This window comes from Ambystoma mexicanum, chromosome 2p (assembly GCF_040938575.1).
Source record: "Ambystoma mexicanum isolate Mex_15411 chromosome 2p, UKY_AmexF1_1, whole genome shotgun sequence".
NCBI classification, from domain to species: Eukaryota; Metazoa; Chordata; class Amphibia; order Caudata; family Ambystomatidae; genus Ambystoma; species Ambystoma mexicanum.
The window spans coordinates 41,367,561-41,391,533 of NC_090923.1; the positions used below are offsets into that span (position 1 = coordinate 41,367,561).

The following is a 23,973-nucleotide window of genomic DNA, read 5'->3' on the forward strand; positions in this document are numbered from 1 at the left end:
AGCCAGGGCCGAGCCTGGGGGTCTGGCTGGCTCTAGGGACCCAGCACGGACAGAGCCCAGGAAATGGCTGCACAAAAACGTGAAAGAGGGGAATTGTCAGGGTCAAAAAAGGGGCTGTGGTGAAGGAAAGGGATTGGGGAAATGAAAAGCACAATAGAAAGCACAACCGCAAACTTCGCCCATCCGTCTACGTTGAAATACTGTTCGTGCAATCCATAGCATCCATCGCACTCCCCGTCTTCTCCCCTTTGTCTCTCTCTCACCTCGTCCTAAGGTCTGCTCTTAGTCTTACTATCCTCTTTCCGCCCAGTTACGTCCTCCTGTGTGCTCTCTTGTCCCTTCCCGACCCCCTCACCTCCATCCCCATCACTACAGCTCCTCACCATCTTCTCACCCTTTCTCTCCTTCCAAAATAATTGCACGGTCCTGCCCTGGCCGGCACTGCTAACGCCAATACACGCAATATATGAAATGATCAATAAGCTACAATTGTGTGCACTGCCTCACAGTGCCCAGCCAGCCTTGTTTTCCTCCCCAGTTTGTTTCTTCGGCCGGCAATATTGCCTGACTTCCTGTCCTGCTGCCTGACTTCCTGTCCTGCCTCAGCCAATCAATGAGTGGCTGGGGAGGGACCGGCAGTCAGGTGGCCACGATCGGAAGACAGGCAGACGTACTCCTCTAAGTGTTTCCCGGAAAACCTTACAGGAGTGTGTTTTTTTCTCTTAGGGAGTGGGTGGACACCCGGTGTGGTTCGTGGTTGGCCCCTGCTTTCGGCAGGCACTGGCCCGAGGTGGGTGCCGGGCCATAGCCCTGGTGGGGCTCAGGCCGGCCCGAGCACTGCAGGGCTCACCCAGCTCTACTCTTACCAACCTTGGGCAATAGGCTCGTTAGCAGCACATAAACAATGAAACCCAGGTGTAAGGGAACAATGCCAGACAACTGCCCACTTGGCAATTAGCCTACCATCTCTCATCAGTTAGGCCCTAAGCCAAGGTTTCTTCTTTCAGAACTTTAAAGGGAGCGAAGGTACATTGGTATCTTCTGCTGAAGCTTCATGAATAGGCCTTGTCTTCTGGCCTTGTACCACGTGCGAGGAAACCATGATTTTGTCCATTCTGTCCTTCTATTTAGTGCTATTTCATTCAATTAAACTGGGTGCTATTACTCTTCTTGGCCTCTGGAGACTTGGTTGCTCCATCCTGCACGTGCTTTCCACGTCTTTATTTGTACAATACTTGGCACTCACAATTATTCACTCCTTTACTTAATCTAAGAGACATATGTCCTATGTACATGACTCATTCTCTTTGACTCCTTTTGAGACATGAAGTTGCCCTTGCTGTGGCATCCTTGATTCTGATAAACAAATATCCTTTGTTCTTGCACAAATTCATAATCCAGTGCCTGTCGGCTCTGCAGCCATGGTTCTCTTCTCGAGGCTTCTCGCTTACTATCATACGATGCCGACGCCTATTCTCTCAACATGGCTGCTTTACTCGTGTTCTATTTTCTACATTAGCAAGATTCTATGCTGTGTTTTCTACCTTGCATTTCTACATCTATTACATCTCTTGTCACTTATCTTCGTAGTGTATTTGGTTTTCCTTTTCATTCGCCTATATATTCACTTCATTGCTTTGTTGACATATACATTTTTTAGATATCCATACATCAGGTTCAGTGCGTCCATGTATCTTCTCTCTTTAATGGTGTCACTTTACATCTGTCAGACTTTACTTTTAGTTCTTCTGTATCCAGTGGTGTCTGCAGGCTCACATCTACCGCTTCAGTTCGAGGCTACATTCGATATGGTTGTCTGAGTGCATAACGTCTCTCATACCTACCATGTGGTATTGGGATGATACCAGTTGTCATGCAAAGTGCTTTCTTGCTGTTCTTCCAGTATGTCAGAGGTGAAGGGCTGGGCTCTATAAATGACACGTACATCTGCCTCTCTACAAACCCTTTTGAGCAAATAATGGAAGGGCTCTGCTGTTTTAATTGGTCACACTGCTCACCCTTTGAAAAAATGTCTCTACATTGCAGGATATATACACCAGGCTGGACAACCACAATATGGGAGGATTTGGCTGTTAATGTATACAGTTACCCATTCCGAGTCTACTGAAAGGTTCTGTTTGTTGAAACGTGGGTTGCTTGTGCAGGTGATAATTCAGCTTCTGGGTAGATCTCCCTGGGAGGGATTATCCTGTTCTAAAAGCGATCCATCACAGGCGCAAGCAGCCCTTGCTTCATCAAGCAGACTGCCTTCAGAAGACTCTGAAATGGTGCAGAATCTTCTGAACGCCACCTGCTTGTTGAAGTGTGGGTGTGAGTGTTGTGGGCAAGTCCCTGGGTCTAGAGACAGGGCAGCAAAACAAGTTTTGCGGGAACTCTTGCCGGAACCCAGCTCTGTCGTGTTACAGTCCATTTCCTGCGCTAAGTACCACAGAATTTATGCCCTGATACTCAAGCAGTGTGCCGGCTTGTATTTTGACATGCCTAGTTCACTTATAATATGCCATCAGTATAATAACCCCTTTTCTGGGCAAAATCAAAAGCTACTACAATACTGAAGAGGAGGGCCCGTGCCCTCCCTGGGCATACACACCTGTGGATCATGAAGCAGAGACCTGGACACATGGCAAAGAATCTGGGCTCATTTTCAAACATCATCTTTATTCAGACATCAGAAATGACAGCAACAGGCTCTTAACATCAGCTCCTTTTCTACTTTTACAAGGCTGAAGTAATTTTATAATTTATTGCACAATACAGTTTGATTAGCTCTTAAAACTAAAGACAAACCCTTTTTCATTCCGGGGTTGGTTAGCTTGACTGCCACTCATCAGGTCCACAAAACATGTCTGGGCATGCCTCACTTGAGTGGCATAAAGCAGTGAACATTCAATGAACTGCTGTTAGAGAATTATTTAATTATGTTACCATGCCTATGTGAAATTCCACCATCTTGTGTTCTGGCAACCATTTGAGAATCTGCCTGATCTTGTCTTAATCTGTATGCCTGACCAATCTGCTTTTAAGCAGAACTCATTTTCTGTTCAGTTTTCAGCCTAGATTTTCGATATTCACAATATATGTGTAATACTTGAGATACCCTCAACTGCGTGAGGCATTCTGACTTTAAAAAGTGCATGTTGCCCTAAAATGTGCTTTTTGGCCTAAAAAGTGCTACAATTCTGATGTTTGCAATACTGGAACCATTGATCAGCCTGACAAGTTATCTGTATTCAGTTTGAGGGAGTGGGGTCTCTAACACATCCTCTCCACTCCCCCCTCTGGTCTGTATTAGACACCTATTCAATACATGATCACTAAACCCTAAGTCCACCCTCTCCCATATTCAGTGTACCTGCACATCACTGTCCCAAACACCCCCCTAAGTGTGGTGATCTGTTTCAATATCGGAGGTATCATAAAGACATATCTACATAGTCAACAATAACATATTATATTCTCCTAGTCTAAACATGCATGTATCCCTAAAGAATACCTTTGTTCCCTTTTATATTTACCCTATTAATTGTAAACTACCTATATACATCAGTTAATTACTGACACTATGAGAATCGAGAAAAAATCATTCTTCGAGGGAACCCACCAGCCCATTTTCATAAATTGGTTGTGTGTGGCTTTTACTGCATACATTTCCCTCACTCTCACTCCACAACATTTCCTGGTTCCCATTGTCTTCCCCATGCACATTCTTAGTGTTTTTCTACTCTTCTCCATTAATCTTTCATCGACACATCTTCCACAAGATTCATCTTATTTTGGTATCCATGGACCGTCTTGTCCGGTTGAATTTGTCCTTTTTTGGGCTGCCTTGTAGCAAGTCCCTGGGGCCTTTAATTCTTAGGCCAATTAGGCAATTGTCTTTTACATCGCAGAGTACTCGGACTCGTAGTTCATTTTTTCATAGTTAAAGCGTCAATAAGAGGGGGAATTTTGCTAGGGAACACAAGGATGGGGTAGTCTTCTGTAAAGGCAATTCTCAAACGCAGAGAATTAATTACGACTGGTCATCTGAATGGGTCCCTTGATCTTTTCTCTCTGCTCACAGGATCGGATTCTGCCAATATCCTGATGTATACGTCTCTCCATTCCATCTGTAATATAAAATGGAATGAGTTTCCTTTGAAAAATAAATATGTCTTTATCGTCAGTATGTCCTCCTCAAACCCAACCCTTAAAAAGCTACTTGTGTGTTTCTTTCAAATATTCCTGCCTCCTAAACAATCTACATCATATTTTTCTTCATTTCTAATATACCAAAGGGACTGTTACTCTCTTTTCATTTTGCTCATCTTTAATTTTTTATTCAAATACATGCTAGCTGCTGTCAGGACCTGGCTTGTGATCTGGATTTATACAATAAATACATTCGCCTGTCTGATATTGCTCACATTTTTTCATGGACTTTCCTTTCTTTCAAAAACTATATATCCTTTCAAAGGACACATTTTTCCCCAAAGAGTCAAAAAATAACAAACGACAAACAGCATGACAGATTAAGAAAAACCTTTTAATAGAAATGTCTTCTTCTTGTGTTGCTCTCCTTCTGTCTGTTTGGTGCATCCATAGCTGGAGAAGACAATGCTGGTGTGGATTCCTGCTTTCTGTAGAAAACCAAAATAGAGGCAAAGTCATTTGGGGACTGGCAAGGGGGTCAGGTTTCTCCCTAATATAGACCCTTGCTCCCTTCTGTCGATGAAAAGAGGTTTACTAAGAGCATCTATTGCTACTTCCAGCCCATTTAACTATAGGCTCATTTTTTCCAAGATAGTTGGTGCACATTAAAAAAAATACTGCATTAATTAGCGTTGTACTCAGGCCCGTACTTGGCTTTTTCCTGCTTAACTGAACGTTCTTCTCTGTGTCTTTTAACGTCTTCCTTCTGGGCGCGTAGGACTGCGGTCATCTCCTTTCCTTGCTGTGTTTTCATTTTGTTTGAGACACAATAACCATATTTCGCCATGTGCCGCTTGCCACTTACTGCTTCACCTACACTAATCTAGCATACCCCTGTTATTTGGAACCCAGCACTGTTCCTTTTAAATATTTACAAATGTGACATATAAAACATACATCGTTTGCCTATTCTAACCATTTCCGATACTTCTGCCAAATCTATACTTTTGGCATCTTGTTATTTTTTTAGAATTAAAAAAAAAGTTCACTCCACCTGTTATCTTTTGAATCCTTGCTGTTTAGAGATGGCCATGCTTGCATATACATGGTATTCTGTACTCACACCTGTTTGCAACTATCTTGGCAAAATGCTATATATTTGAAAATACTGTATCCCTTACTGTCTTTTTTTCTGTACCCACCTGTGTCCTCTTACTCCTAATAATGATCAGCACTGTGTTCACACACTTTGGGTGTGAACCGGTACTTACCTCTTCTAGCCCTACTTGCCCACTAACACTTACCTCTGTCGTGTTTATAATGTTTTCTCTCATTATATTACTATACGCATGCTAGGCCATATAGACATTCTTCTTGTGCTCAAGAAAGGACAGTAGGTTTTATCTATAAAACATAAACTATTATCAACATATACATTCAAAATAATGTTTTTATTACTTACCTTTATATGTTCTTGGGATTAGTTCCATACAAAATTCTTTTATAAGATTAACTAAATCTTGGCCCACCATTCCCCTTTGGTCCTTCATTAATCAGATTGTCTTTTAGATTAAAATACGCTACTTTTTTCAATTATGGCCAGTAACCTCAATGGTGCTCTTTACTTTTCCAAATCTGAATATTTTATTCATTTATGCTTCTTGCTGCATTAATATCCAATAATCCGTTCATCCAATAATTCATTCATTTATTCATTCCTTAATTCATGTTTTATTTATTTTATTTTTATTGCACTTATCTTAATGTTATCATCAAATCTTTTGTTTTCAGTTTCTTAGTTCTGTGCTGTTTAAGGACAACTATTTATTCTCATCTTTCAATAATTAGTTTAGTCATAGTACAAATGTTCATATTTGTCATAGTTATAATCTTTTGTCTGCATATATTTTTTATTTTGGTCCCCTATTCATTACAATTAACCTATGCCATCAGGGCCTGTGGCCCACAAGACACTTGCCATTTTCTCCAAGCCTTTCTGAAATTACGCTCCATGCGGCCACTTTATTACCACATGCTTACAACATTTTTCCCTTTTATTTTTTCCAGTGTGTGATGCTCCTAAAGAAACAGCTCTTCATTTTTTGTTTAGTCTTGTCTAAACATGTCTTTATCAGTGATGTCAATCAACCTAGACCCTTCCTTGAGAACCATCTCTGTCCGCCATGATCCGCTCTTATTGTTCCATTCCCTTGAACATTGCCATTTTCCTTTGCACTCATGGCTGCTTCTAATTGTAGATGGTTGATCTGTCCCCGCTCTTTATCCATAGGCATCTGCGGTTTAAACAAAAATTAATCAAATATTCTCACCACTTTTTTCCACTAGGTCAAATAACCATGTTTAACAAAATGCTCACCTTATGACAAAAAAGACCTCTAGTTTTACCACAATCCTCGCAGGGCCATTTGCCCTACGCATGCCTATATAAATAAATCTGCGCTGAAATTAGGCATTCCAAAAGTGGAACACACTATCCCTTTAAAATAAATAAAATCGTCATGTTTAAATTTTGTCTTCCAATCGCTCCTCAAAACATTGGCAGGTGCCTGTTGCCAATATAAGAAAAATCAGTTATAGCTCACTCTCCTGCAGAGACTGATAATTCATCAATAAAAAAGAAACTCCACTTGTAGCTCCAAAAGAACCCTCAATCTTCTGATAATTCCAATCATCCAACACCTTTCCTCCTTTGTTGCATGGACATGCAGTGTCTACCAATAGAGCAAATATGTTTTCCTCCCACAGCCACATCAACTCTTGGCACTTCTTGGGGCCTAGTGCCACTAATAATTCTGAGCACATCAAGTCGCCCTGTGGGCCGCCTCATTGTGGGTGCATGCATACCCGTGTTCCTATGAAAGGATTTCTTCATACCATAGTGGCACTTCATATCCTAGGTGTCAATACCTGTCCTGTGTTTCAATATTGCTGAGTCTGTATGGGGGCTCACTGTACTTGCCCCTGCAGTGAACTCGTTTTTACACTTGCTCTAGCTGCTATTGCTTGTTGCAGTCTCAGCTCTTACATCTGATATAATGTCTGATCCTGGGCAAATCCTTCCCTAGTTTATGAGCTATATAAAGCTGCTCCGCCTTCTTGAGAATTGTCCATCTTGTGCATATCCTTGGCTTTTACATGTGCGCACAATGTGCTCTCTCATCCCATATAATTAATGCACAGGAGGAGCTCTTCTGACTAGCCCCCCTCTTTATTAAATCCTCTTTGTACATTTTGGTTATCATTCTGCATATTCTGAAACCTGCCTTCCCTTTGGCACAAACGTGTTTCCTGTTTGATTTACTCGGCGCTGATTATTTGCCTACGGTGCACACACCTCTTGCCACATTCCAAATCTTCCTTCACTCATCAGCATTACCCATCCTACTGCATTTTTTTGACATTTTCTCTTTGAATCAGCTTGGCTTCCACAATCCTTTTCTCCAATATTGCTGTTCTTGTTACTCCCCTTTTCAGCAGCCTGCAATAGTGCACAGTAGTCAACTGTATCTTTGCCCATGACCTTTCTTTCCAAGCGTCTCTGTGCCTACTTCAAACAACCCATGAGATAAAACCGTGGTGAAATATAATTACTGCTTTCACCCCTGCTTGCACCCTTCAACAATTCAGTGCTCCCGAATATAAACAGGCAAATCTCTATTCTTTATATTTCTTCAGAAAGGACCAGCTACTCTTATATTCCGTGTCAGCTATCATTCTAAATGTAAAACAAAAAGCATCCTGTGTGCGTGTGTGTGTGTGTCTTTTACATTGTTTATAGTTCATTGATCGCCTATACTTCCATAAAACCACATGTGCATATGTGTATGTGTGCCTTATCCTGTGCATGGGTGTGCGTGTGCATGCATGCGTGTGTGAATGTGTGTGTGTGTCTGTGCATGCCTTCTCATGTGCGCTTTGTGAGCACTTCTTTCATTGCTCACTGCTTCCTTTTGCTAAACACAGATTTTTTGCATCTCTTCATGCATTTCTTATGTTTTCTCAAAAATGTGTTTTATCTCCTTTATCCTTGTCATCCCCATATACATTCACTGTGCCTAGTTCAATAACATCCACTAATACATTAGCCTACTTTTTACTGTAATTCACACTCATAATTACTTTTTAAATCTCAGCGACACTTTTTCCAACTTGTGATTCTCGACACAATTATTTTTCAATTTTTTCTCTAAATGTCTCCATACTTCAGAAACATAGGGCCTCATTACGAGTTTGGAGGTAGCCATGGTGCTATTAGCTCCATGGCTGCCTCCAAAATCGTGTCCCGGTCCGAGTTCTGTAAACGAGGAATTAGTGGGTCATTCCAACCTTGGAGGACCTGGTAATTCCTCATTCAAAAAACCAATCCCCATTCCCATTTGAGCCCCCATAGGGCTCAATGGGAATGTGGATGAGCTAATAACGGGCCCGTTAATAACGGCCCGTTATTAGCTCCCTGGTCCCCTTGCGGGAACCGCAAAGGACGTCTGGTCTGACCAGATGTTCGGAGCGGGTCTCGCAAGGGAACCTCGTAATAGGGCGGAATGGGTTTACCGGCACGGTTACCGGCGCCGGTAAACCTATTCCGTCAACATAGTAATGAGGCCCATAATGTATAGTAAGGGAAACATTGTTCCCCTGCTTGGCCCCTCTCTAATGCGCTCTACATTTTTTGGTGCAAATCTTACATTTTCAAGCACAGCACCCAATACTTCTTAATCATATGGCAATGCCGATCGCATGCCATCTTTCTATTCCCAACTCCCAGCAGGTTCATCATTCTGGTTACCTAAAGCACCCTCCTGCGTTTCCATTTATCACTCATAGCGCACTGAAGACCATTTTAATGAAAGAAAAATGTCTCTCTCCTTCTCATTTGCACAATTGGCCCATACATGCCTCAATAACCCATGTCCATTCTAAATGTCCCATTCCCTTCCCAATAAGGGACGGCTATTTGCCACATATAACATCAGCAACTTAGTGGCACTCCTCAGTGTGTGCTCACACAGAAAGCATCCATCATTATTCCATTAAATGACTAGCCAACCCCTTTACAATGAAAAATAACTTACGCAAAACTTAAACAGTTTCCCCATGTGCCCCCCCACCCCAGATCATACATATTCAATATCCGGGGATAGCCTTCAATACAAAAAAACAATATATTTCAACACAGGTTTCACCCATGTAGCTCTTCAGCCTAAAGCAACAACTCTTCAAAATACATACCTTGATATAACCACCCAAGGGTTAAATTGCTTCACAATCTTTCACTTTTGAAGCCAGCACTTCCATCAACATCTGTTTTTTGTAACCGTACATTGCTGTTTCTCCTGCGCAAGTTATCTCAATAATAACTAAAAAATGCAACAACCTTGCTTTTTTGTGTCATCATAATTACCCTTTGGGCTTTGCCAACTGATTTCAGTCCTTGAACGTGGTATTGTAGCTCCTTCCAACATTGCGCAAATATTATTTACAGGATGTGTTCTGTGCTGGCCGACTACTAACTACGCACATTGCACTGAGAAAAAAGGCTGACATTCCACTTTTAAAATGAGTAATATAGCTCATCCTGTTAATCATGAACTGGGAAATCAGGATCTAATGTCGGTTTTTGCTTCACTTTGATTTAAACATCTTTAAATTCCTGTCTTTGTTAACTGCATAGTTGGCTATTTAAATCATGATTAATTTCCTTCCTATGTCAAACATTTGTGTCCTTTGTTTCCACTAAACTGTGTGAGGACATTTGTCGTATTATGTTTTTTTGCTGGCCAGGAATGTCTACTATGTAGGAACATAAAAATTAACCCTGTAACTACCACTGCCTGCCTGTCACAAGGGTTCAGACTAGCCACATGTTCTGGCTATTTTTCATCATTTTGGGCCCCATTACGAGGCTTGCGCTCCCGTAATGAAGGGTGCCGGTACGGTACCGGCACCGTTCATTAACGGGATGCCTCATTGCAAGGTCCCCTAGCGGGACTCGGAACAGACATCTGGTAAAACCAGATGTCCTTTCCGGGTCCCGCGACTGGACCAAGGAGCTAATAACGGGCCCGTTATTAGCTCCATCCCCATTCCCATTGAGCACTATGGGGGCTCAAATGGGAATGGGGATTGGTTTTGTGCATGAGGAATTACCGGGTCCTGCAAGGTTGCAATGACCCAGTAATTTCTCATTCACAGAACCCGGTACTGGAACCCGGTATGGAAGCAGCCATGCCCTTATTAAGGGCATGGCTACCTCCATACTAGTAATGAGGCCCTTTGTCTTGGTTTTTCTTTTCATCACATTTTAAATCATGCACAGAAGTGCACTCTCGTCAATAGCTTACTTTTACCTATCTTTTTCACTATTACCTATCTATCTTTGGGTGCTACACACCATCTACTTTAAATAAATAATGCAATTTCTTAATCTGTTTCAATTATTTACACCTCATTTTTGCTCCTCAACATATTTAACTTCACATATAACACATAACAGATAGACAGACAGCAACATGGGCACACAAGCAGGCTTCACATGCAACTTCCAGCACTCATTGCTTCCTGCCCCTAAGACACGCCGATGGGGGATTAAGTCATTATCTAACAGGGACCTATCCACTGCACAGCCTATTTATAGCCCACTTGGAGTGTACAATGACGTCTTCTAGATGCTCCTGAGTGTAGGATTTATGGGCTTAATCTATGACGCTCCTCGTCCTTTATATCATTATCTGTGACGCTCCTCACCTCACATAATTAATTAGACACTAAAACAACCCCCCGTTACTTTCTTCTAAAACTAGTACAAAAAACCCCACTGCAATCTCTAAATAACTTTTTTTTAAACCACTGACTACTTCCAGACTACTTTTATAAGAACCCTTAATAATACATGTCTTTTATTCTCTCCCTCTTTACCTCAGTCCCCATATACATCCCAAAATCCACAGGTTCCACAGTGACATGCTAGCATCACATGCTGACAGCCGTAGGAGACCCTCCCATGGTAAGATGGGGGCAAACTGCAGAATCATTGTATTTACACTGCCATTCTTACCAGGGCCCATCTCCTAGTTCTGTTAGCCTGTGCTTCTGTCATGATTCTTGACCCTGGAAGGACAGTCTTCAAGCAGGGCCCCTTCGTGATCAGCCAAGTGAAGAGGAGGGCCCATGCCCTGCTGGACATAGACACCTATGGATAATGGAGCAGAGATCTGCTGATTATCAAACATCATCTTTATTTAGACGTCAGAAATGACAGCAACAGGCTCTCAACATCAGCTCCTTGTATACTGTTACAAGGCTGATGTAATTTTATAATGTATTGTACAATACAGTTTGATTGGTTCTTAAAATTAAAGACAAACCCTTTTTCATACCTGGGTTGGTTGGCTTGACTGCCACTCATCAGGTCCACAAAACATGTCTGGGCATGCCTCACGTGACTGGCATATAGCAGTGAACATTCAATGAACTGCTGTTAGAGAATTATTTTATTATTTTAGCATGATTATGTGAAATTCCACCATCTTGTTTTCTTGCAACCATTTTAAAATTTGCCTGACCTTGTCTTAATCTGAATGCTCGGTTTGACTACAAAATGGCTGACCAATCTGCTTTTAAGCAGAACTAATTTTCTGGTCAGTTTTCAGCCTAGATTTTCGATATTCACAATATATGTGTAACACTTGAGATACCCTCAACTGCGTGAGGCATTCTGACCCTAAAAAATGCATGTCACCCTAAAATGTGCTTTTTGGCCTAAAAAGCGCTACAATTCTGATTTTTGCAATACGGGAACGATTGATCAGCCTGACAAGTTATCCGTAATCAGTTGAGGGAGGAGGGTCTATAACACCTCCTCTACATTACACTGTATGGACTGTGACCCACATGAAGCCAACACTTTTGCAGGCCATTGAATGAGCGATTTAATCTGTAGTCTTTTCTCAGTATGAGGAATTCTCGGATTGGGGGATAATTTTAAATCGCTTGCATTTTCATGAGATGAATAATCCAGCCATGGACCCATTATTCTCTGTGCTTACACCAGGAGCCTGAAACATTTGACTGCCCAGTTTTCTTGCACTTCAACTCTCATAGCCAGCATAGTCAATGGTGAGGTATGCTGGGTGTCGTAGTCCAAAACATCTTGAGAGCAGCAGCTTGCAGATCCCTGGTCTAAAGGGACACTGCGCCTCAGTAGCGTCTCACTGATGAATCCAGTGATTAGGGCTGCTGTTGCAAATTGGATTTGCCTATGGGTGGGTTCAAAACAAAAGAGGTGATGACTGGGGGCAGGGGGCACACACTGATATGCAGATGGATATTCTCCCCTGCAATGCCACTTGGAGCCAAAGCATTACTGAGGTCCCACTGAGTTAGCCACAGCTCCTCGAATAAAGCATTTCAGCTTGTGCTCACTTTCAGTGGGGGGTCTCTGACACTGCTGGCTACTCCTGTAACATACAGAATAATGTATCCCAAACTGTACATTATTAGGATTTTCAATATTAGCTAGGAGTTTTGTGCCATATAAAGGACAAGGCTGGAGGCCAAGTGCGCTACACAGGAAGGAACTGTGAGATACCATTTAATGTCATTTTCATATACTAAAGCAGGCATTTTACTCTTTAGAATGCCAAAGCATTAGTGACCACATGTACACGTTTTCTATTATAACTAACCAAAAGGGCAATGTAGTGACAATAAATTTCAATAGGATGTTTTTAGATGAGTGTGCCTTTTAGACAGTTCCCTAGGTATGCACCTAGTGTGGTGCAGGAATGGGCTTCTTGTGGGATAGGCCAGAGAGAGAGTTACAGCCTTGGAGTGAGGATGGGCGTCATAGCAAGGTGGTGCCTCAGAGGGGGGATCGTCCTTGGAGCTGAGATGGGCCTTCAGGTAGGATTGGCCTCCGGACAATTATGGATCTCGGTGGAAGAGTGGGCCTCAGTTCTGGGATGGGCCTAATTGCAGGGATTGGGTTGAGTCGGGGAGAAGCATCCAACTAGATATTAGCCTTGGGGTAGGCATGGGGAAAGCTTCAGTATATGGAAGGGACTTGCCTGGGTGGTGGGGTATGAGTGGCAATGGGCCTGCAGCAGGAATGTGCCTCAGTTCTGGGATGGACCTAAGGGTAGGGATTGTGGGTCAGGGAGAGACATCAGACTGGGGTTGTGTCTTGGTTTTGGTTTGGGCCTCATAATGGCGAAACCTTCAATATAGGAATGGGACTTGCCTGGATGGTTTGATATGAGTAGCAATGGGCCTGCATTAGGAATGGGCCGCAGTTCTGGGATGGGTCTTGGTGTAGGTATGGGACTCGTAATGCGTAAGTTCAGAGCTCAAACGTTTTGCATATGCAGGGTTATTTGTCCATATTCAGGTTTTTTGTGTGCATATTTAGGGTTATAATAGAAAAAGAGAGTTAAAATATGAGATGAATATAAAAAAGTGGTATTGTATGGCTACAGTGAGGTCTGGGGTAACCTATTGGAGCAAAGTGTCAAAAGGTGCACTATGGCCCTGGCCAGTGAGCACGAAGGCTGTGCTCCCTGGCCAGGGCTGAAAGACCCTGGCTAGTGGGCCGAAAGACCTATATAGTGGCCACAGCCAAAAGCCATGGTCACCTGGTGGTTCCAAAGGAAACATATTGGGGGAGCATGTACAGTGGACACGGCCGAAGGTCATGCCTAGTGTCCCATAAAAAAAACAATCGTATATCAAAACACTTGAAATTCACTGAAAAAACCTTAGTTAAGGTCCAGTTACATTGTACAGATTTAGAGCAACAAAACTCTTGAAATTCAGCGGCAAAGTTGAATCTTTTTTCAAAGCACTGTGGTTAAGACTTCATTAAACCGTTTTCCTTTTGAAAAAGCAGTAACTTCTCACGAGCAGAATTGATTGTCTCGTCGAAAGTTGTTTTATACTGACCGTATTACAAATGGAAATACAGACCGTAGTAATTATATGAAGGAGGACAATAAACACCAATAGAGTTCATAGGGATTTCCAGTTGGAGACAACTGGTTAGGTTTTGATACATTCAATTCAGTCTCCATGGGCCCGGATTTGACACCCCTTTGCACCTGAAACCCAGTAAGAGTTGTTGTTAACACTAAAAATATTGAGACATATAAAAATAACAACAAAGTTATACATTAGTGGCCCTCTATGTACATACTGTGCAAAAACATGTATTATGCAAACTTTTGTGCTGTTTTGTCAAATGGCACCACATTTATAAGCCATTAAAATATTTTGCCCCCCCCCTCTAATTTTCTTCCCTCTTGACAAAACACCTCCACACAAAACCATTCAGAATAAGATCTAGAATAAAATTCCAAAACGTCATACAGTTTCATTGAGTGTTATAAGTTATAAGCCATCCAAAAACAGCTTTTCCCCAACCCAGTAATGCAGAAATAGGCATAGATGTCCCCGAACATCTGAAGTGTTTGCGAACATCACAGGACTGTACCCCAACATCCAGACTGTTTGCGGACTTCAGGAATGAAATCCACCCGTTTTTTGGCTTCTTACGGTCATATCCCATCCCATCCTCATCACCCTGCACCTCCCCAGAGATTGTTTGATGAGTTTGATAAGTGCAATGTGGTGTATTTTAAAAGGGTTTTATCGCGATGTTCGCGGACACCGGCGGATGTCCACAAATCCAACATGGCAGGCATTTTCCAAAAATCTGACGCATTTCATGCTTTTTACCATCCACTCAGCGACCGCGCCTGATGTCCGTGAACCTCACGTAGCCTTCTGAACCAATCGGAGGCCCGTCAGCAGACCGAACAGGGAAGTGAGTCTGCGTATATTGTGAAAAAAGGATTCTGAAATGGGCAATGCTGGCCGCTCCCTTACCGTTCCTACAGAAGTGAAAGCTATAAGAAAAGCGACTTTGTAAGTGAGATCATTGAGGCTTGCCTTACCCATAGGCTCAAAGGGGGCCCATGAGCTTACTTAAGACAATGTTTAAATGCCATTCTGGGGGTGGATTTGAAATAGGGGGATATAGTTTTTTGACCCCTTCCATAAAAGCTTTCACGGCTGGAGTTTTCCACCATGAAACCTTGCTTTGTGATGTTGTATACGCAGAAAGTGCAGCTAAATGGACTTTTAAGGAATTGAAAACAAGATCCAAGTTGTAGTCCTGTATAGCTAAAAGAGAGAAAAACTCTCATTAAAAGAAAGCAACAACAAAAACAGGCCAACCTTGAGCTTGGACTACAACTGTATAGAAAAACTCTCATTAAAAGAAAGCAACAACAAAAACAGGCCAACCTTGAGCTTGGACTACAACTGTATAGTGCTTACTGGTACCACTTGTAGGTACAGTATATTCTGTGAGTTTCTAACACCCACCCTTTCTGTGTTTACTATTTATAGGGAGATACAATCATTTTCTGGCCCAGAAGAAGGCACCAAATCTGGAAGCAGAAACGTCCTAGGGTCCAGCACCACTACTGTTGACCCATCATACATCTGTGGGAACTTTATGTTCCTGATGTAGACCGAGGATTGGTCACAAATAGATCTCAAAATAGTGTACAAATATATAGGATTAAAATCAATACTGCAAAGACATATGTTCCTGACCTGTATTTAACTGTACACTAACCAACTAATATCCACCAGACTGTCATGATTATGGTTCATTACAGCCCTATCTTAGTGGGGCATTTCTTGAAATTGATAAAATTGTATTTCTAACTATTGATGCTTATGTTTACCTCTGTATACTTTTGTTCAAGTTATAATGTTATGTGAAAAAATGTATGACTACAATTGAGCTGTTCCTTTGTCTCTTTCCGTTTTCTTGACTACAGAATAGACTCGAGACGTATGCTCTATTTCTATCTGTTCATTTATAATATATCAGGACATTATATTTTTTTGTGTTTTGTTGTTTTGATAAGAAAAGCTTTTTGTAATAAATTTGCATCTAAAGCAGCTGTTTCTCCCATTCAGATTGCGCACACTGGTACAATTCGATATAATTATCATGCTCACCCTTTTAGGGGGTTCTAGACTACATCACTAGTATGAACTATTGGTGATCCATTGAAAAGACACCACATATTTAACTGTAAATAACTACATACTAAATCTAACTGTTTGGCGGCTACCCCTCTTGTGATACACTGTAACATGGGATCTGTAACAGCCTGTTCTGGACCCTCTCGTTGGAGAGAAAGACAGAGGCATCTTCTTTTCTAATTATTGCTCCTAGAAGTTGTTTTACCTGGCTGGCAACTAAGCTTGACTTCTTCTTTTTCATAGTAAACTTTAGTTAATGCAAAAGGTTTATTGTCTGCTATCTCTGCTGGTGACACATTAGTGGTGTGTCGCCTGTTATGAGCCAGTTGTCCAGAGTACACTGCAATTGATTGCATAGGTGTGCCACTACTACCTTTGTAAAGACACAAGGAGCTGATGCAACCCTGATGGGGAGTACTTTGAATTGGTAGTATATCTCTCCCACCTTGTGTTTTAGGTACTTTCTGTGAGCTGGCAACATTGAAATATGAAAGTATGCATCTTTCATTTGCAGTGTTGCCATGTAGTCTCCCCTGTTGAGTAAAGTGTTGTCATTCTGAACTTTTGAGGTTTGACATCAGTGTTTGCTGGTCTTAGGTTGAGCACTGGACGCTTGGTCTTGTGTATCTTTGTAACAGGGAAGTACACAGAATAAATGCCCTTGTTTGCCTTTGACGGAGGGATGAGTTCTATGTCCCTTTTTTTCCAGAAGAGCTTCTATCTCTGCTTGGGGGATTTGCTGGTTTTCTAAGGACATTTCTCTGTTTTTTGTAGGATGATCGCACAGTACTTCTGGAAACTCCTCGCAATATCTGTGTTTGACAATTGTCAATACCCACCTGTCTTGTATGAAAACCTTCCATACGTGGGCAAATTGAGAGACGTGAATCCCTACTGGGATGAATTGGGAGGGGACATGAAGCAGAGAGTCATTGCTTGACAGGGTATTGAAATCTGCGGTTTGGCCTCTACCCCTACTATGCCGGCCCCTTAATTGTCTTTGGAAAGAGGATTGAGAAGTCGGTAGTTGTCACTGATTGGTGTACCATGAGCGGGTGCATGCCCCTGTTTTATAGCTGGACTAGGCTGATGTTCTAGCGTATCCTTGCACATGAAAAGCACATCTGTTGCCATAGGACCCTCTTTGCAAGAAGAGTTTATTAGCAATCTGCCGAAGAGTTTTCAGGGTCTCATGAGTCTTCTTGGCAGTATCTTCTAGTGCATCATCCACTGCTTTGCCGAATAGAACATTATTTTCTATTGGCGTGTGAATGAGTGTGGCTTAAATCTCAGGTTTGAACCCAGATTTTCTGAGCCACGTTTGGCGTTTGATCAGAGTTCCCTCTGCTACACCTCTTCCTGCTGTATTTGCCGCATCAAGTGAATTTTTCATAATTGCATTTGCAGTCAGCTTGCTCGCAGCTAAAGGTATAAGAATCTGAGAGGGTAGAGGCTCTTGTACCCCACGAACCTGCTCTTCTACCTGGTCCCGCTGGGCTCTATTGAAGCTAGCCTGCCTCCACTCTCCGCCCTCTGCAACTCATCCAGAACAGAACTGCAAGACTTGTCCTTGGCCTCAAGCCCAGGGACCGTATCTCTCCAGGACTGAAATCTCTACACTGGCTCCCAGTGGCTGCGAGGATAAAGTTCAAAACCCTCTGCATTGTCCACAAGGCCTTCTGGGGCCTGGGGCCTAAATACCTTCAACTCTCTCTTCCTAAATATCTTCCTTCCCGAGCCCTTCGCTCATCCGTCTCCAACTCCCTCAGGGTCAGCCGCTTCTCGAAGCAACGAGCTGGGGGTAGATCTCTCTCCGCGGCAGGAGCCTCCCTCTGGAACAGCCTTCCTGCCTCCCTGAAACTTGAGGAGAACCATCTACGGTTCCGGAAGCACCTCAAAACCTTCCTCTTTGCTTCTGCTTTCTCTTTCCCTCTCCCCTGCTAATTCTTCGCTGAATCTGCACCGAATCTGCAACTGGGCCACTCTCGCCGACCTCGGTCCTGGGCCCAGCCACTCTGCACTTGCACTGCCTCGCTGGCAACCCCTGCACTGCGGGACTGTCTCTGTATCCCTACAGCCCCCGTTCCCAGCACTTGTCTGCACTTACCTTGCACTTGCCACCAGCTGGCCCTATTCATTTTATTATATATACTTACCTTGTACTGCACTTGCCCCCTCTCCTCCCCTTGCGCTTTCTCCCTTCCCCCTTCCCCTGCACTTGCGTGATCTGAATGACACCTGGCCTAGTAGGATCGCTGTCTGTCTTCCCCCGTTACCCCTTCCCTGCCTCGTCGCGCCTTGAAACACTTGAAATGCTTGTGTATAGGCGCGTTACAAATGCCATATCATATCATATCATATCTAGCCATAAGGGTTGTATTATTAGCAATGCACATTTGGAGCACAGCTGAAGTTGCAACCTAGTTCTCTGCAGTGTATATTCTTTTGCTTTCTTTGAACAGTGGAGCTTCTAGGGTAGCCATTGGTGCACCAGCTCTCTTGCGGGGGCTAGTTACCAGTAGAGAATCCAGCTTTGAGTTACCATTAATGAAGAGTGGGCCTCTGGGTACAGGTTTAAAGCACTTTTCTATGGGCGGGTGGACTGCCCGGATTTGTGCAGATGTAGAAACTGAGGGTAGACGACGTCTCCTAACAGATTGTAATAATGGAATGTACTGACCTTTTTGATTTTTCTCATTGAGGATGCCATCAACAAAGGCAGTGTCTTCTTCTGACTCATGAGTATCCATTTTAAAGAAATCAGCAGCTTTTTTAAGAAGGTCATTATGAAGCAGCTGGTGATCAATAAGTGAGGAGGAAACAGGGTTATTGGTGACCTCTGGAGAAGGGACTGTATCATCATGTGAGTCACCAGGGTTTGTGCCAGGGTCGTCCACTAAAATGGCGTCGGCACCCTCATCTGCATCTCGCTCAATCATGCACTCCTCATGAGAGCCCTTGCTCTAATCTAGTTATTTTGAGCGGGTGTGCCCCTTCCTCTGGAGAGATGTGCTCGTGTTTTTTAGGGTGTTTTTCTAAGCACTCCATAAACGAAGCCAACTTATTCATGTGCTTCTCAAATCTATCTTTAGTGCAGGGACTACCAGACAGGGTGGCTTGGAGCAGAAACACTATTTCCTCCTCTTGCCTTGCATGTTTTTTCTTGTCAAGTGCCTCTACTAATGGGGAGGTGGCTCCCGTGCTTTCCAGCTAGGTGCCGAAACAGTGTTTTTTGACAGCTGCAATAGCTGGTTTGGTGACTTTAGAGGTATTCTAGGTACAGAACCACTTTTGCTCGGTGTATGTCTATGTTCAGGAACATACGCTGACATTTGAGCACTGGGTGCAGAGGTTTGCTGAATGGACAGGTTCCTTGACCGCTTTACCACTTTTTGACAAGTGTGCCTCATTTGCCGTTCCCATCACCACTGTGTGTTTAATATGTTTGACCCTGTTGTCAGAGGAAGCCTCCATAGCAGTGGGGAGCGCCTGCCTTCCGGATGTCTCTACAGCAGGGTCAGACTGGGACAGGAAATAGGCCCGGTCACCCCAAAAAAAGTGGCCCACCACCTCACCTCAAAAAAGTGTCCCACCCCTCGCCTCACGACCCTTGCCCTCTGATGACATCACCGGAAGTGATGTCAATTGACCCCCACCCCAGAGTGACATCCCGGAAAGCGATGAAACGCGACCTTTCACCCCTTGACAAAACAGAAAGTGGTATCAAATAGCATTGTTCCTAGGTACACTAAATTACTATGAATCCAAGCAGCTGTCCAAGGCCAAATGATAACATGTTATTGTATAGCACTTATGGTTAAGCTCTTTTTATAGAAGAAATATGCATGCAATATCACCCAACCTGTGTTGGTACTCATTTATCGACCTAAGAAGGATGAAAGAGTTTTTGAAAAAGAAAATACATTTTTCTTTTTCAATTCTTTTTTTTCCAAACCGACCCAGGGATGATTTCGGCCGAGGGGCCAATCCGACCCTGCTCCCCAGCATCACTTATGGCACTGGGACTGTCCTTCTCTGCCTCGGACTCTTCTGCGCCGGCAGGTTATTCCGACGATGCTTCCTTGCATCGTGTAGGCTACCCAGTGCTTCGACTGTCCATCCTTAAGGGTTTTAGGCTTGAAAAGCTTACACACTCAACTTGTAGTTTCCTGGTGGTCTCGAGGGAGACAACGGCCAAATTATTTCGATTGATTACCCAGCATTAGATTAGTGCATGCAGCGCACAGTGCAGGACTGGCCTGGTCGCAGCACAGTGCTACGCAGATGCAGCAAAGTGCAGCAATCCAGTCATTGATGCAAGTTAGTCCAAGGTAACGATGAGTCTATTAGTCCCAGAATAAAGCTGTAGAGAACCAGACAGAATAACACTGACATTGACACCTATGTGAGAACCTCAAAAAGATAACTGTGTTAAATATCCCACATATAACATGTGCCACTTCATCATGCTGGGTCAGCAGAACACATGCGTGCAATTGCTTATCTGCGAGTGACTATGAGAGTCACAGTGAGTGACTCTGAGTGACGGTCTTGTTTTTAGAGTGGGTCACGTGGAATGGTGCAGTGTTTGCTGTCACCCATTTATAAGAAACCTATCAAGAGGTGTATTGATGAATAGCTTTGTGTTGGAGATATCTATGCTTCAACCATCAATACAGAGAATTCTTTCCCTCTCAATCAAAAGCGCCACACCAATATTCCTTTTATGTTCAATCTAGCCCTGTCTGTGACTCATCTAGAACCATGTAGAGCCCTCACCACTGTGCCACAGATAAGCCAAGAATCAGGCCAGTGTGTAGAAAGAATTTATATTTATTAATGAATAGGAACAGTAACATTTGTACAAACAACAAGACATGCCACTTCAGCTGTGGCTCAAAACAAAGCTTCAATACCAAGAGCTCACGTTTTGTGAATACACGTTAACAAAAGATCTGAAATGATATGACATGTGTGTTTTCACTTTTGGGGTCTCATGTCAATAAAACACAGTTCAACTAAACAGTTGAAACCTTCTATCGCACACAAACATCCCTTAATGTCAACAATGATGCAGCACTTTAAAACATGACAAGATCATAAGCTTTGCACTACATTGTACGGGAAGTTTCATTTAAATAAATGCAACCCTTTTCTATTTTCATAAATAATTTCCCACATGCAGCGCTCTGTAATTGTAATCTCCCTGCGCACTAGGAAATGCTAGTTGGAGACTTTTAAAAACAAAGCACTTTTTCTATATATGTCCTTTCTTCCTTCACCAGAATGCAATGCAGAATCTCTCTCCCACCAGGAGTCACTTTCCCACTCTCTGCAGACAGTCTGCTTTTCAAATCTGGAACTGCACTCTATTTAATTTGGCAAGACACTTTTCTGCCTCAGCACAGAAAACCAGATATTCTGTTTGCATTCAGCACCCCTTTAAGACGGGGTCTGAGGAATGGTGTACAGTTAGGAATTTCATTTTAACAAGTACACCCCTTCCCTCTAGGGAATTTCGGGGTTGGCAATGAGAAATATTAGTACCCAATTACATTAACATGCTGTATCGTTATTCACACTGGAAGCGATATTGTTGATTACAAATTTCAGTAAAATCACCCTGTGTTAGTTGGCTATAGGGAAGTTATTACATTTACATTATTATTTAGTAAAAATACAAAGGATCTACTTATCTGCCCAACCCATCGATAATGAGAAGATATTAAATCAATCAGATCCCCACAATACTTGGTGTGGTTGGACAAGCTTACTTACAAAGAGTCTCTGGGTGTTCGTGCTCAGGGAAAAGACACCACCGCAGGGCTCCTAGATAATAATGTAATAATAATCTATTTATATAGCGCTTTTATCCAAAGTGCTTTACATTGGACATATGTATATACATTATTATTAATACCCAATTGAGACTCACTTTATCAACCTTGGAAGAATGAAAGGCTGAGTTGACCTTGCTTGGATTTAAAAACAGAGACCTGAATATCAAACACAGAGCACAGCAAATGAGTGTTTAGCCTGCTGAGCCATCTTACCAGCTTAATACTCAGTGGAAACATCAGGCCTTGATTAGAGGCCTTGCCATCATTAATCCATTTTGATTTGCCTCTCCTGATATGGGTCCCAGCCAGCTTTAAATATTTCCCTGGTCTCCTCCAGCAATTTGGTCAGCATTTCCAACTAGGATGATATCAGACAACACCCCCCCCCCATGCCCATTGTGTCACACCTTATAACATCTAAACCACACCCCAAATTATTAACATTAGGACGTGCTAGCTTATTGGCTCTTGATCTTGATTGGACATCTGCTGTCCTCCCCTTGCAATGATTGATTCCTGAAATGAATGTGTATCATCCCTATGGAGTCATAACTCCACCCTTTGGGAAATTGCATTTTTGTCCACTTTTTTATGCCTTTAAAAATTACAATGTGAAAACTTTCTCTAATGTTTAAATAAACCTAACAGTACATATATTTTTTAAATTCTTCTCATCATGCTGGATTTATTGAAATGTGCCCTATTTGGCACGAGGTTGTAGGTTTGAATGGTTCATTTTCGTGATTTATTAACAAACTATAACAGTCATCAACACAACATTTCCTATACAATTATCTAATTTATTAAGCTATCTCCAGGAATCTCTGCTTTGTGACATTTTCTAGGGAACTAGAAACACATTTTAGGTTGTACCTTTAATTCTCAATGTCAAATTCTTATGGATAGATAAATCATTGGATGGAGCTTTCCATAAGCTTTTTGAAGATATTTGCATGGTTTCTCTGCATCTTATGGTTCCTGAGAAAATGAACACCGCCCCCTCACGCATATGACAGTCTTTATGGCAGGATATCTATCAGTCAGATTAGGGATGGACCACAAATTATATTGCATTTTCAAGAATTTTACAGAATGCAACTCATTAAGGGGTGCAATTATTTACCCAGTTGTCATAACTTCACCCCACTACATTCCTTTCCAAGCCTGCTGTGGCTTAAAAGACCTTTGCTGATAATCTGATGAAGATAGGGAGATGGTCACTGTGTTTAACTTTCTTGGGAAAAGCCTGTGCACTCACACAAGCCTTCTATACTCCGAAGAATAGAACTACTTGATTTTCAATCTGTTGCATTTTCTTTACATATCACATTCCTGATTACAATTCCCTTCTGCAGTCTAGTTTCATTTTTCATATGTTCCTTGTTTCAACTGTTGAAGTGCATACATTTCCATAGTCTCCTTCTGCTATTAGTAAGCTGTGTTCAGGCTGTTTCAGCCTTGTCCCTTTGAATTCACTTGGCACATTGTTAGTGTTGACATGTTCATGCTGGCCTTTTAGTCTGCCAGTCAACAGTGTGTTTTCCAATTACAGAAAAAAAGGATTTCTGCACTCTTGGGCCAATCATGGCTAGATGCAGTTCATTTGATCCTGGGGCTGCTTTTATACCCTATAGATACCCCCTCTTCCTTTAATGTTCCAGCATAGCTGGTGTGAAAGGGCATGTGATAGTGTTTTCTTTTTTCTCACAAGTCAAATCCTTTGATGGAGCATGTCCCGCTCTCTTTTCTTGCTCAGGGAGTGGTCAATCTGGTCTCCACCTCCTGATCTTGGGTTCCAGGGGTATGGAAGGGACCTTCTTCCACTTTTCTCTCCTCTTGCCCATTCACATTTGGTTTCCTGGGCCCTTTTGAGACTCCTCTTTTCCCCACCATAGGCTCGAATGGA

General features: G+C 42.5%; 1 long non-coding RNA gene across 3 annotated transcripts in view; it reads right to left on the reverse strand.

Annotated features, from left to right (window-relative positions):
• Positions 1 to 2,682: 2,682 nt before the first annotated feature.
• The window catches only part of LOC138565825 (uncharacterized), a 147,499-nt gene continuing 126,208 nt past the window's right edge, over positions 2,683 to 23,973 (reverse strand). For all 3 annotated transcript variants that reach the window (XR_011301636.1, XR_011301634.1, XR_011301635.1), the window contains exons 2-3: positions 4,544 to 4,640; positions 2,683 to 4,130 (exon numbers count right to left, since the gene is read on the reverse strand). This is a non-coding gene — a long non-coding RNA (uncharacterized lncRNA). The remainder of the gene's footprint in view (positions 4,131 to 4,543; positions 4,641 to 23,973) is intronic.